This window comes from Ochotona princeps, unplaced genomic scaffold (assembly GCF_030435755.1).
Source record: "Ochotona princeps isolate mOchPri1 unplaced genomic scaffold, mOchPri1.hap1 HAP1_SCAFFOLD_245, whole genome shotgun sequence".
Taxonomy (NCBI): Eukaryota; Metazoa; Chordata; class Mammalia; order Lagomorpha; family Ochotonidae; genus Ochotona; species Ochotona princeps.
In genome coordinates, this window is record NW_026698513.1 from 72,625 (window position 1) to 84,536 (window position 11,912).

Consider the following 11,912-nt stretch of genomic DNA (forward strand, 5'->3'; position numbering starts at 1 on the left):
CCATCCTATCTCAGGGAAAGAGACAGAATGCCTATACCATGATTGGCCGTAACAGCCAATCCATATGCATTGCCTATCAATTGTTTGACCCAGCTCTGTGGATTGTATCCTTTCAATCAAGCTCTAGAACTTTTCAAAGACCAAGAAAATACTATCTACAGATTCCAAGTGTGCCTATGGGTGGTAAACACTTTTGGGAAAATCTGGGCAGAGTTGCGTCTTATAACTAGTTAGAGGAAAGAAATTCTTATTTGGGAAATTCGTAAAACAAATCCTCTAAAATCTCTTACATGTAGCAGAAGTGGCTGGGCAGACCTCCCTGCTGTGGAACCCTGGGTCAGTTCCTGAGGATCTGTGTCTGGCATCTTATACTCCTATACTTCATCACCGTATGGCAAAAAGGACTCCTCTCCCAGATTCTGCTTGTTGAGTGTACAGCCCATCACTTCCAGCCCAGGGTCTCAGGGCTCATTAAGACCTGCAAGAAATGTCGTTGGTGCTTTTATTCATGTGGGCCAGTCTTACTGGCGTTAGGTGGTACCTCATTGATGTTTTAATTTGGATTTCCCTTATTGCCAGGGAACTTGAGCATTTTTTCATATGTTTATTTGCCATTTGGGTTTGTTCCTTTGTGAAGTGTTTGCCCATTTCCCGTGCCCATTTCTTGAGTGGCTTGTTTGTTTTGACATTTTGGTTGTTTTGTAGCTCTTTGTATATTCTGGAGATCAGCCCTCTGTCACCTAAGTCGTGTGCGAAGATCTTCTCCCATTCTGTGGGTTGCCTTTTTACTTTGTTGATTGTAATGTCAATGAGGTGGTCACAGAAGGTGGGTAAGAAATCGCATTTACTTTTACCATATTGGTTACTCATTACTATGTCAATTAATTCCATAATGATGTAAATTTTTGCTGATGGTATGTTGGAGCTTTTAATTGATCGGGATGATACTCTGCTGGCTCTGTCTTCAGACCAGAGAGGGTATACCTAAGAAGCCGTTGAACTTGACTAGACAATAAGATGCTGGACTCTATGTTTGGTATACGCTTGCAATGGGGGAATCTCAACTGAACTTGAACTGTGGTTATGCAACAAGGTGGAGGAATCCACCATGGTGGGAGGGTTTGAGGAGGGGTGGGGAGAATCCCAGAACCTATGAAACTGTGTCACATAATACAATGTAATTAATGAATTTAAAATAAAATTAAAAAAAAAAAAAAAAAAAAAAAAGACCTGCAAGAAAGACAGGCTCCTTGCTTCCTGACTACTGGGCCAGCCCTGCAAACAGCAGAGAAACAGTGGATGGGTACTCAGGTTAGAGGACTGATAAATGAGATCCAAAATGGTGAAAGACTAGGGAGCACTGTGTAGATCACCAGAAAGGCCCTTAAAAATGGTTGTGAGAAAAGTGTAACTACATGCTGGCTCAAAGCATGGGACAGTGGAGGGAAACCAGCCGGAATGTCTGTACTGGAGAGAGCAGAGACAGGAAAGCCTGGGCAGAATGGCTCAAATGCTCAGGACAAGCCCCAAGCTCAGGACAGGATCAGCTCCCCACAGGTGCAGACAAACTTTCCTCAAGTGCAGACCACCTTCCCTCAGGCACAAACCAACTCACCTCAGTCATAGACCAGCACCCCTCAGGCCCAGACCAGCTCCCCTCAGACACTGCCCAGCTCTCCTCAGGTGCAGACCAGCTCTCCTTCGGCTCAGGGCAGCTCCCCTCAGACCAGACCTGCTTCCCTCAGACACAGTTCAGCTCCCCTCAGGTGCACAGCAGATCTCCCCAAGTGCAGCCCAGGTCCCCTCAGGTGCACAGCAGGTCTCCCTGGGTGCAGCCCAGCTCTCCTTAGGTGCACATCAGCTGCCTAGGTGCAGATCAGCCCCCCTCACATGCAGAGCAGGTCCCCTGAGGTGCACAGCAGGTCCCCTCTGGCATACAGTAACTCCCTCTCCATTGTAGCCTCCTCTAAATCTGTAAAACACCCTGTCTATCAGGGAAGCAGTTTTAGAGATGGAGAGGTCTGCCACCCCCTCATCTGGCAATGCATTTAACCTTTAATTTACCTCAAACCTATTTCTTGTTGTTTTGCTTTGGCACAGGTGTTACCAGAAAAGCCTGGTGGGTTCTTTCCTCAGTTTAGTGTAGATATAAAAGGCCAGCAATCTGTTGCAGACAGAAAAGTTTATTTGTGAAGAAACCAGGTGAGCAGGGAAGGGAGAGGGAAGAGGAAAGCACCTCCCAAGAGAAAGCCAGGAGGTGGGGTGCCTCTGAAAAGGGGAGGGGGAGAGAAAGACAACAAAGGTTTGAGGAAGGGTTTGGGATTATAAGCATTCTCTGATCCCTTCTTGTTGGGAGGGAACTTACAGGTCAGATGCTCCCCTTTGGTGATCTCTTAATCAATTATGAAGTGGATTGGTAATGTTGATGCCACCCACTGCACAGTGTGGCCAAGACCTCAGCAGGCCTGGATGGTCTCAACAGGGACAAGAACTGAGCTTTTAGAAGCAGATCTGCAAACTGGATCAATGAAAGGAGCTGGCAGGGGTTCATTAGACTGGGAGGCAGGGCAGCACCTCCATCCTAACGTGCACCCACTCAGTGTTCTGCACAGATGCTGCTGTCTTTTGGGATCACAAAATCTTCCAAATGATGGTGTTGCTCATTACTGCCTCTGCAGGATGGTCCCACACTGGACACATTGGTCTACTCTTGGTGAGTATGGGGGCCCTGGGGAATATTCGTGACTACAATAAATGCCTTTTACCTCTTCCTTTCCCACAGCTTGTCACCAGAGTTAGCGGGCTGCAGTGTTTCCTTCCCTTGGAGTCTTAACAATCAACATCAGCTTGCTCAGTAGAAACTTTCATTTTCTTGTGACCAGGAAAGGAGAAAGCATAGAGGCATAGTTCCCCAAATAAGTGGCTTACCTGAGAGCCACTTCGCCAGGGCTTTCACAGCAAAGGGCAGGAGTGCCCAGGATGCAGCAAGAGGGAGGGGTGCCCTCCCTACCTTTAAGGTTCATCTTCATGTTAACTTGTGTGTTCAAACACCTGACACTAAGTGGCCTCTTGTGGCTTTGTCTGTGGTGGCCTGTCTCCCTCTGAGTACAAGATCATCTCATCAGTTTTCCTGGTTGTTCTCTGAATGAACTCAAGGGTCCAAACCTTTTTGGACTCCCTTGACAAATCCTAGGGCCCACTTTCTGTCTAAATCCTACATTCTTAGTGATAACACCCAGGGACAGTTGCCATAGCAGATGTAAGTTTGTCTTTGAGGTCATCTTCAATAACCAAAGGCCAGGCCAAATGAAAGCATTTAGGTCTCAAAAAGACATCACTGCTTGATCTCCAAGGGAGTCTAACCAGATCACTGCCAATCTCTGCAGAAGGCTACCTTCTCTTACTTTGAAGAGGACTGGTTCTTCATTGCAAATAACCCGTGGTCATCATTGAGGAAGTAAAGATGCTAATTGGGAAGAAGAAAACAATCTCTGTGTTAGAGGAGACAATCAGTTCTATGTTATGGCATAGATACTTCTTGCTTCGAAATATAGACTGTCCTTATGTAGACTTATATATCACATAGAATTTCCAAAATTCTGTGGTGTCTCTATGTTGGGAAGGTGAATATACCAAATTCCCATGCCATTAGCTCCCTTGTCTGTGCCACTTTGGCAAGCCAGCAGGCCAGGCACCTGGCACATGTTCTGCCAGTCAACAGCTCCATGAACTGCCACGCAGGTCCTGGACTGCATGCCACTGGTGTCTGTAAAGGACAGGCTGGATGCTCAGCCAGTCCAGTGAGCCACCACTAGGGGAGCTGTGGCATTCCTGTGTTCATTTCTCCCATCTCTGTGAATAAAGACTTGCAAAAGATATCTCAGTTACTCTTTTTTCTGAACCGGATCTAGTTTCCCAGGAGACAAACTTCTGAATTATTCTGTGCTGCATGAGTTTAGTACAAGGATGCACTTAGCACCACAGACATAGTGCACACTTGCTTTTCTCACTTCCAGCAGACCAGGAACATCCTAGCTAGGGGAGAGAGGTAAGAAAGGGTGTGTAGACCCTGCAGCTCTGCCATAGGCTCTCAGCCCTGGTGATAGGCCTCACTGCTCGCATTCCATCAATGAGGGAACTCAAGCACCATCACATGGCCCAACAGGCACACACAATTGGGAACCTGACCTGCCTGCTGAGAGCTCCCATGTAGGGACCTTTCCACGTTAGAGCACCTCCTTCCTAACTTCTATGTCAGGAGGTTTCTGTCTTTAATAAATCCTGTTTTGGGGGCCCAGCGGCATGGCCTAGCGGCTAAAGTCCTTGCCTTGAACGCCGCAGGATCCCATATGGGTGCCGGTTCTAATCCCGGCAGCTCCACTTCTCATCCAGCTCCCTGCTTGTGACCTGGGAAAGCAGTCGAGGATGGCCCAATGCTTTGGGACCCTGCACCCGCATGGGAGACCTGGAAGAGGTTCCAGGTTCCCAGCTTTGGATCGGCGCGCACACTTGGGGAGTGAATCATCGGACGGAAGATCTTCCTCTCTGTCTCTCCTCCTCTCTGTATATCTGACTTTGTAATAAAATAAATAAATCTTTAAAAAGAAAAAAAAACCTGTTTTGGAGGGGCAGCACAATGGCTCAATTGGAGGATTCTCTACCTCAAATCACCATCCCATATGGGCACCAGTTAATGTTCAGCTCCTCCATCTCCACCCAGCTCCCTGCTAATAGACAAGGAAGACAGTAGAGAACAGCCCAAAGCCTTGGAACCCGGTATGCAAATGGGAGACCCCGAGAGACCTCTTGACTCCTGTCTTCAGCTCAGCTCCGGGCACTGTGGCCATCTGAGGAGTGAACCAGCAGATGGAAGAGCTTTCTCTTCATCTCTCCTCCTCTCTTTAGATCTGCCTTTCCGATAGAAACACAAAATTTTTTTAAAAAGTAAATCCTAGTTTTGCTCACATGAAAATTCTTTTTTATAACATCAATATTTATTGCTTCATATGAATGCTGTATTGAGAGCCCAAGCATTCAGGTTACACACAGAAATTATACAATGATGTACCACTTTATAAAGGCAGTGAACACAGGACAGTCGACAAAATCCACTTTACAGAAATTTAAAAATTCTAAATAACAAAAAGTACAGCGGAGGAAACAGGTATAAATTTGGCAGCCAGTAATTTTGACACGGAAGTTGCAGCTCACATGACTTTAAATATGTGAATTTTAAAATGCTGAATATAGAGTAATCATTGTGCTTTGTGTTTATTTGAAAAATACAACACTGGCTGTCAAAGAAGTATGTTCAAAATATTTAATTCACTTCAAAATGTCATACAAATTAATTTGGCTTCTCTGTGCCCCTAACACTCTGCTTAGCTCAGGGACGTTGCTGAAGCAATATATTAATTATTCCAGTACAGTGGTGTTTCTTACCATTGACATTTGTGTACTCTAGAATAATTTAGAAAAAATGTGTAGGAAAGCAAGCAAAAAGTCAAGGAACCCGCCTGGATCTTCTGAGCTGCTTTGTGTCAGCGGGTAAGTGCCCATTCTCTAACACAGCAGGCTACTGTCGGAGCCCAAGTTCAAGAGAAGCACGTCTTCTCATCAACAACCATGTTTCCTCCCCAGGCCCCTCAGGGGCAGACACAAGGACCGCAGCTTCAACAGATTCCTGGGGATGTGTTTAACCTGGGGTCTCAACAGACAAGGTGTGCAGGGCTTCACAAGGGCCAGATTTTAAAGTATTCAGGAGAGAAAGAAAATGCCTTCTGAAAGAGATGAACTCAATCATTACCAATAGAAAAAGTAACCATTGTATTCATCTCTTATAGAAACAGAAAAATATAACATTTCCCCTCTTAAAAAAGTATATATGTATATGTGTGTGTGTGTGTGTGTGTGTGTGTGTGTGTGTGTGTATGATTTAAAGTTCCATTGTACACAAACAATAAAACCTGGAAATCCCCATGAAACCGTACAATTCACATGTTAAAATATTGAAACTACGACCAAAACAGGAAAACGGCCAAAGTACTCACACACAAGACAAACAGCTTTCTTTCTGAGGCAGGCCCAGGGGTCAAAGGCCAGGGCTTTAAAGGCAGTCAGGAGGAGGGGTTGCTTGTTAGGGGTCACCTACCCAATCTGTAGCCACAGCTGCCTCCCCCACCAACTGCCACTTTTATCAGTGCCAGCTGCAGCTGCTTCCTGCTAGACCAGGTTAAAAACCGCAAAATCAGTGGCACTTTCTGAAAACTGAGGTAAGCTTGAGCATTTTGCCCTGCCTCCTCTCTGCTGGGTATTTCTTCAAGCTTTGAGTGCACTCCTGATCAGTTCCTGGCCCTTTGTCTCCATGCAGAGCTGAGGAGTGTCTGCCTCTGACTCATTCTTGGGATAGGATCAGTCAGCTTGCAGCACTCGGGGCCCCAGTGAGCCTAGTAATGCCACTTGGGACTGAAGAACACTGTTTCTGGGAGAGTAACCCCCAAGTCATTACCTCCAGCCATCTGATTTGTTGAAGGACAGAATGGTGAATTCTATAGGCTCTAGGTTGAAGGTTACTGTCTTACAATGTTGGGATACAGTGGCACAGTACAGGTAGTATGCAGTCAAGGATGTTTACATAGGTTTAGAAACCACAGGGAAGAAATAAAGGTGGTTCCACTTGTCATTACTTTTTTTTTTTTTTGTAACTACTCTTGATTACTTGACGGCAATAGTTTAGGTTTCAAAGTGTATGACTTTGAGCTGCTTAGCATCAGACATCTAAATGGTCAAAGTTCGGAATCTTCCATGGGAAGACCAAATATTGTTCCAGAATTTAAGCACACTGACATTGGAAGGCATCTTCTCCATGTGCCTATTTTCTAGTTCTCTTGTCATCATAAACTGGAAAACAGCATATTGTAAGTAACCCATCCTAGCTGATACAAATGAGCTTGCTGGGCCTGGCACGATGGCTCAATGGCTAAATTTTCACTTGCAATCAGCAGGATTCCCTATGGGCACTCGTTCCTGTCCCACCTGCTCCACTTCCCACCCAGCTCCCTGCTTGTGGCCTAGAAAAACAGTGGAGGATGGCCCAAGTCCTTAGAACCCTGCACCCACATGGGAGACCTGGGAGGATTTCCAGACTCCTTTCTTCAGGTCGGCTCAGCTCTGGCTGCTGTGACCACTTGGAGAGTGAGCTAAGCAGTAAAAGATCTTCTGTCTATCTTTCTGCAAATCCGCCTTTCCAATAAGAAAATACATAAATCAGAAAAACTGAGGTTACTGAAAAGCAGTGTTTTGGAAGAAAGCAAATGATTGTCATTGCTGTAATCTATCCCTGCTCATTTGACAGTAAGCATTATTTAAGGAGATGCAGAGCATACACAGGCAACATCACCACAGAGTTAAAATCCTCAAAAATGAAGTTGCTATTCTTCAGACAACGCAGGAACTCAAGATAACTGCATTTCTAAGAAGTTAGCAAGAGCAGATCTAGCACATTATTAGCAAGGGAACTAAATTATAGGGATCAGAGAAGAAGTAAGCAAAATTGAGAAATAAAAGCAATACAAATGATCAATAAAATGTTTTATTAAAAGATAAAGCTGAGAAACATTAAGCCAGACTAATGAAGCAAAACCTAAAATGTTAAAAAGGAGACACTACAACTGAATGCTTACTAAAATCAAAATGGCTGCTGGCAAACAAGACAAATGCTGGTGACAACATGGAGAGGAAAACAACACTGTGGGTGGGCTGTGCGCTGTGCAGTCACTGTGGGCAGCAGTGTGGAGATCCCATCAAACACTGGGCATGCATGTCTGTCTGATCCAGAGATTGCCCTACTCCAGACCCAGCCAAAAGACATTAAATCATTGTGTCAAGTAGATATTGGCTCTGTCCTGCTTATTGCAGCATTGTTCACACAAACTGAGATGTGAAAACACCTAGCATCCCTAATAATCCAAGACAGGTGTTGTAGCTGATCAAGGTGAAGGTCCAGGTGAGGCCAGTGTTGTGATGCTGCACATGAAGCTGCCACCTGCAGCACCAGCATCTCATATGTGTACTATTTCCTGTCCTTGCAGCTCCACTTCTGATCCAGGTTCTCTGCTGGTGGACCTGGGAGGGACGCGGAGGATGATCAGGTCCTGGGCCCCTGCACCCATGTGCGAGAAAGCCCCTGCCTCCTGGCTTCAATCTATCCCAGTGCTGGCCATTGCAGCTATGAGGAGTGAGCCAGTGGGTGGAAGATCACTCTTTCTGTATAATGTATACTATGCATCGGTGACTCTAACTTTCATATAAACCAGGAAATTTAGAAAAAAAACTATCACTGCTTGCCATCATCCCCAAATGGAGTGCTGAATCAAGATCTACCTGCTTTGGGGCCCGGCGGCGTGGCCTAGTGGCTCAAGTCCTCGCCTTGAACGCCCCAGGATCCCATATGGGCGCCGGTTCTAATCTCGGCAGCTCCACTTCCCATCCAGCTCCCTGCTTGTGGCCTGGGAAAGCAGTGGAGGACAGCCCAAAGCTTTGGGACCCTGCATCCGCGTGCGAGACCTGGAAGAGGTTCCTGGTTCCCGGCTTTGGATCGGCGCGCACCAGCCCGTTGCGGCTCACTTGGGGAGTGAACCATCAGATGGAAGATCTTCCTCTCTGTCTCTCCTCCCCTCTGTATATCTGCCTTTCCAATAATAATAAATCTTTAAAAAAAAAAAAAAAAAGATCTACCTGCTTTGTTTCCAATGGAGCTTCCAATGATGTACCTGGGGAAGGCAGCACTTGCTGGATGAAGCACCCGGGTCCCTGAGCCCTCTGTGGGAGAACTGGGTGAGATTCCCAGCTCCTGATTTCCACCTGGTCCAGCCCTGTCTGTTGCAGTCATGTGGGGAGTGAAGCAGCAGATGAGAAAGCCTTCCACCTCTCACTTGCTCCCTCTTTACCTCCCTGCCTCCTTTTTTCTTCATCCTCCTTCTCTTTGATGCTCTGCCTTTTAGCCCAGATCTACTATATTGAACTCAATTACTTTGTTTAGATGTTGAACAACATCACTCTTACCTCATTAATCAATCACTAAGCTCAAGAAAACCGCTTACTGTTTCAACATAAAGTCTAAGGGCTTGGCTTTGTTACACTTTTCTAGAATAGAGCCTTTCAATGATCAAAATGGAAGAAATTACCATGGTAAAGCTAATGTACATAAGGTAACACAAATAAAGAACTCAGGGTAATGGGGATAAAATGAAACTTTATTGAAAGTTAGGTAAATTCAAGTAACAAAACAATTAAATATTTCAAAGAACAGGAACTGGAGAAACTCTAAGGGCAGAGAATTTTTAACCTCCATTCAAGTGTCAAATGATGACTTATGAAAAACCTGCAAAAGCTATCTCAGCTTTACAGATCCAGTACAGATTGGTCTCACATGGCTGGTAGGATGTTTAGCAAATTAAGCAGCAGCTAGCACACCCAGGAAGATAAAAAAAAAAGGATTGAGTCAAGCACAGCAACAGAGAACCATGAACTCAGAGTCGCAGACTGAACGCAAACCCCCACAGCCTCAGTCAGGATGGTTTCTGTTTTCTGCTTTTGGCCTTTTTAAAAGTTGGATTTTTTTTTTAAATTTTGGAATGCCATTATACAGCTTGGACTGGTCTGACGCTGACAGATGTTTACCCCTAAGTCAGTCCCAGAAGCCAAGTGGAGAGCAGCCCTCAAAATTGAACCGCTCACTTGCCCATGTCAGAGTTGCGACATGCCGGAGACCAGCTCCAGCTGACTGAGAGCTTGCAAAGGATGCGTGGATCGGCGAGACTGTAAGAGGAAATGAGAAGACACAGACCACTATGGCTTGATGCTCATAATGGACAACTCAGAAAAGTTGCCTTCTTTATTTACACACAAATCATCACAAACTTTTGCACAATATCCAATTGTTTCATTTTTACATCATGGTTAAGAAAATGCAAAAAACAATCCTAACATATTATTTACTTTAAAGAAAACATTTTTGGCAAACCATTACTCATTGAAATCTGCAGTGACCTGGCTGAAGCCAGGAATTCCACGGTTGGCAGCACATGCAGTTACATAGTGAGAAGTAGTTTAGTTATACTCAAAATTAATCTTATACTCAAAATCAATTTCTACTAAACACAAACTAAGATTGATTAAGATATTATTAAAAGATTATTGAATTAAAAGATTATAAATGAAAGGATCTTATAAAAGCATGTAACATAGGTTCTTTGCTAAATCTTATAATCAAGTCATGCATTAATTGCTGTCACCTTCACCTAGTGCTGATTCAATTGTTTTTTGTTCTTTTGTTAAAGGGCAGTTAAAGGGATCAAGGCAGCTCAGCCAATCTACAGAGGGCCTTTACAAAAAACTTCCTTTTATCTATATAAACTGTTTTCTTTCCCTTAATATAAGTGCCAATATAAGACAAAAGTTTTTATAAACTGATTTCTTTCCCTAAACATAAGTACCAATATAAGATAGAGATTTTAAGCCATTTTGAGGGGGTTCACATTTGTTTCCCTTTAGAAGATGCCCCATGTACTTTTGCTTTCTATGGTGAGAAACTAGAATACATCATATCATGTGCTGTAACAGTTCAAGGTGCATGGTAAACAAACTCTTTGTACCTCCATGATTGCCATCAGTTCCAAGATATTATCAAGCCATTTCTTAAGGAAAACATTACTTATACTAGGGCAAATTCCAGGACAAAAGTGGGCACATAACAGGATGTTTGGAGACATTGTGGGCTCAATTGTACTATTGTATACTTTTAGCTGTGTGTCATAGCCTTACGTCGCTAAAGATGTTTTTATCATAACATGATTGATCAATTTGAGGTGTCATACTAGTTACAGGAATCACTTCCCATTAGCAGAAAAACAGCAACAACACCCTCAGGAGAATTCTATGAAACATCAGAGAGGTGATTGAGTGTCCATACAACGGGGTGAGGCAGCAATGAGGTGACCAGAGACATTCCGCCGGGCCTTGCCTCGCTGCTAGAAACTCCTCGTAGCCTTGCTAACCAAGAAGCAGTGCTCATCACACACCCATGCCATCCGACCCAACTGCATGGCTCCCCACAGCAACGCTGGTATTTGTACGAAAAAGAGGGGGAAATCATTAGCCAGACAAAAACAAAAGCAGCTGCAGCCTGCCTCATGTCTCCAAATGAGTTTACGCACACACTCGTCTTCCATGCACAGTCATGAGGAAGGAACACATGGTAAATCAATTCAAGATAACCGACTGTATGTACACCCGCAGATGCCCACCTGCCATAATGCAGCTTCAAGCTTTACTAATTTTAAATGGGTAAGAGCTGTAACTCATATAGAGCAACATTTGAAAGCTGAGTTATTCTCATTTCTATTCCACCATGTAATGAGGCACCACTATCAATGGCACGCGCTGCTCGTCAGGTTAACTGACAGTGGACAGGGCACGAGAACGGAGCTTCCGCACCCCGCCCTTCCTGCCTCCTCTCGCGCCATTCATGTTAATTGAAGGTGCAGAACGTGCACACTGCCTCTCCTGTCTTCTGCACCATCCACAACTGACAGAGCAGAAATTACTCCGGAGGCTGCGCACACCCAGCCCCTCCTGGCTGCTACTGTATTAGATTAAGTAAACTATAGGAAAACTGAGTAAGTCCCTTCCTGCTTTAGCTTTCAGATCGGCGCGATAGTGTAGTGATTAAAGTCCTCGCCTTGCACACCCGGGATCCCACATGGGCGCCGGTTCTAATATCAGCAGCCCTGCTTCCCATCCAGCTCCCTGCATGTGGCCTGGGAAGGCAGTCGAGGACAGCCCAAGTCTTTGGGGCCCTGCACCCAAGTGGGAGAGCTGGAAAAGGCTCCGGACTCCTAGCTTTGGATTGG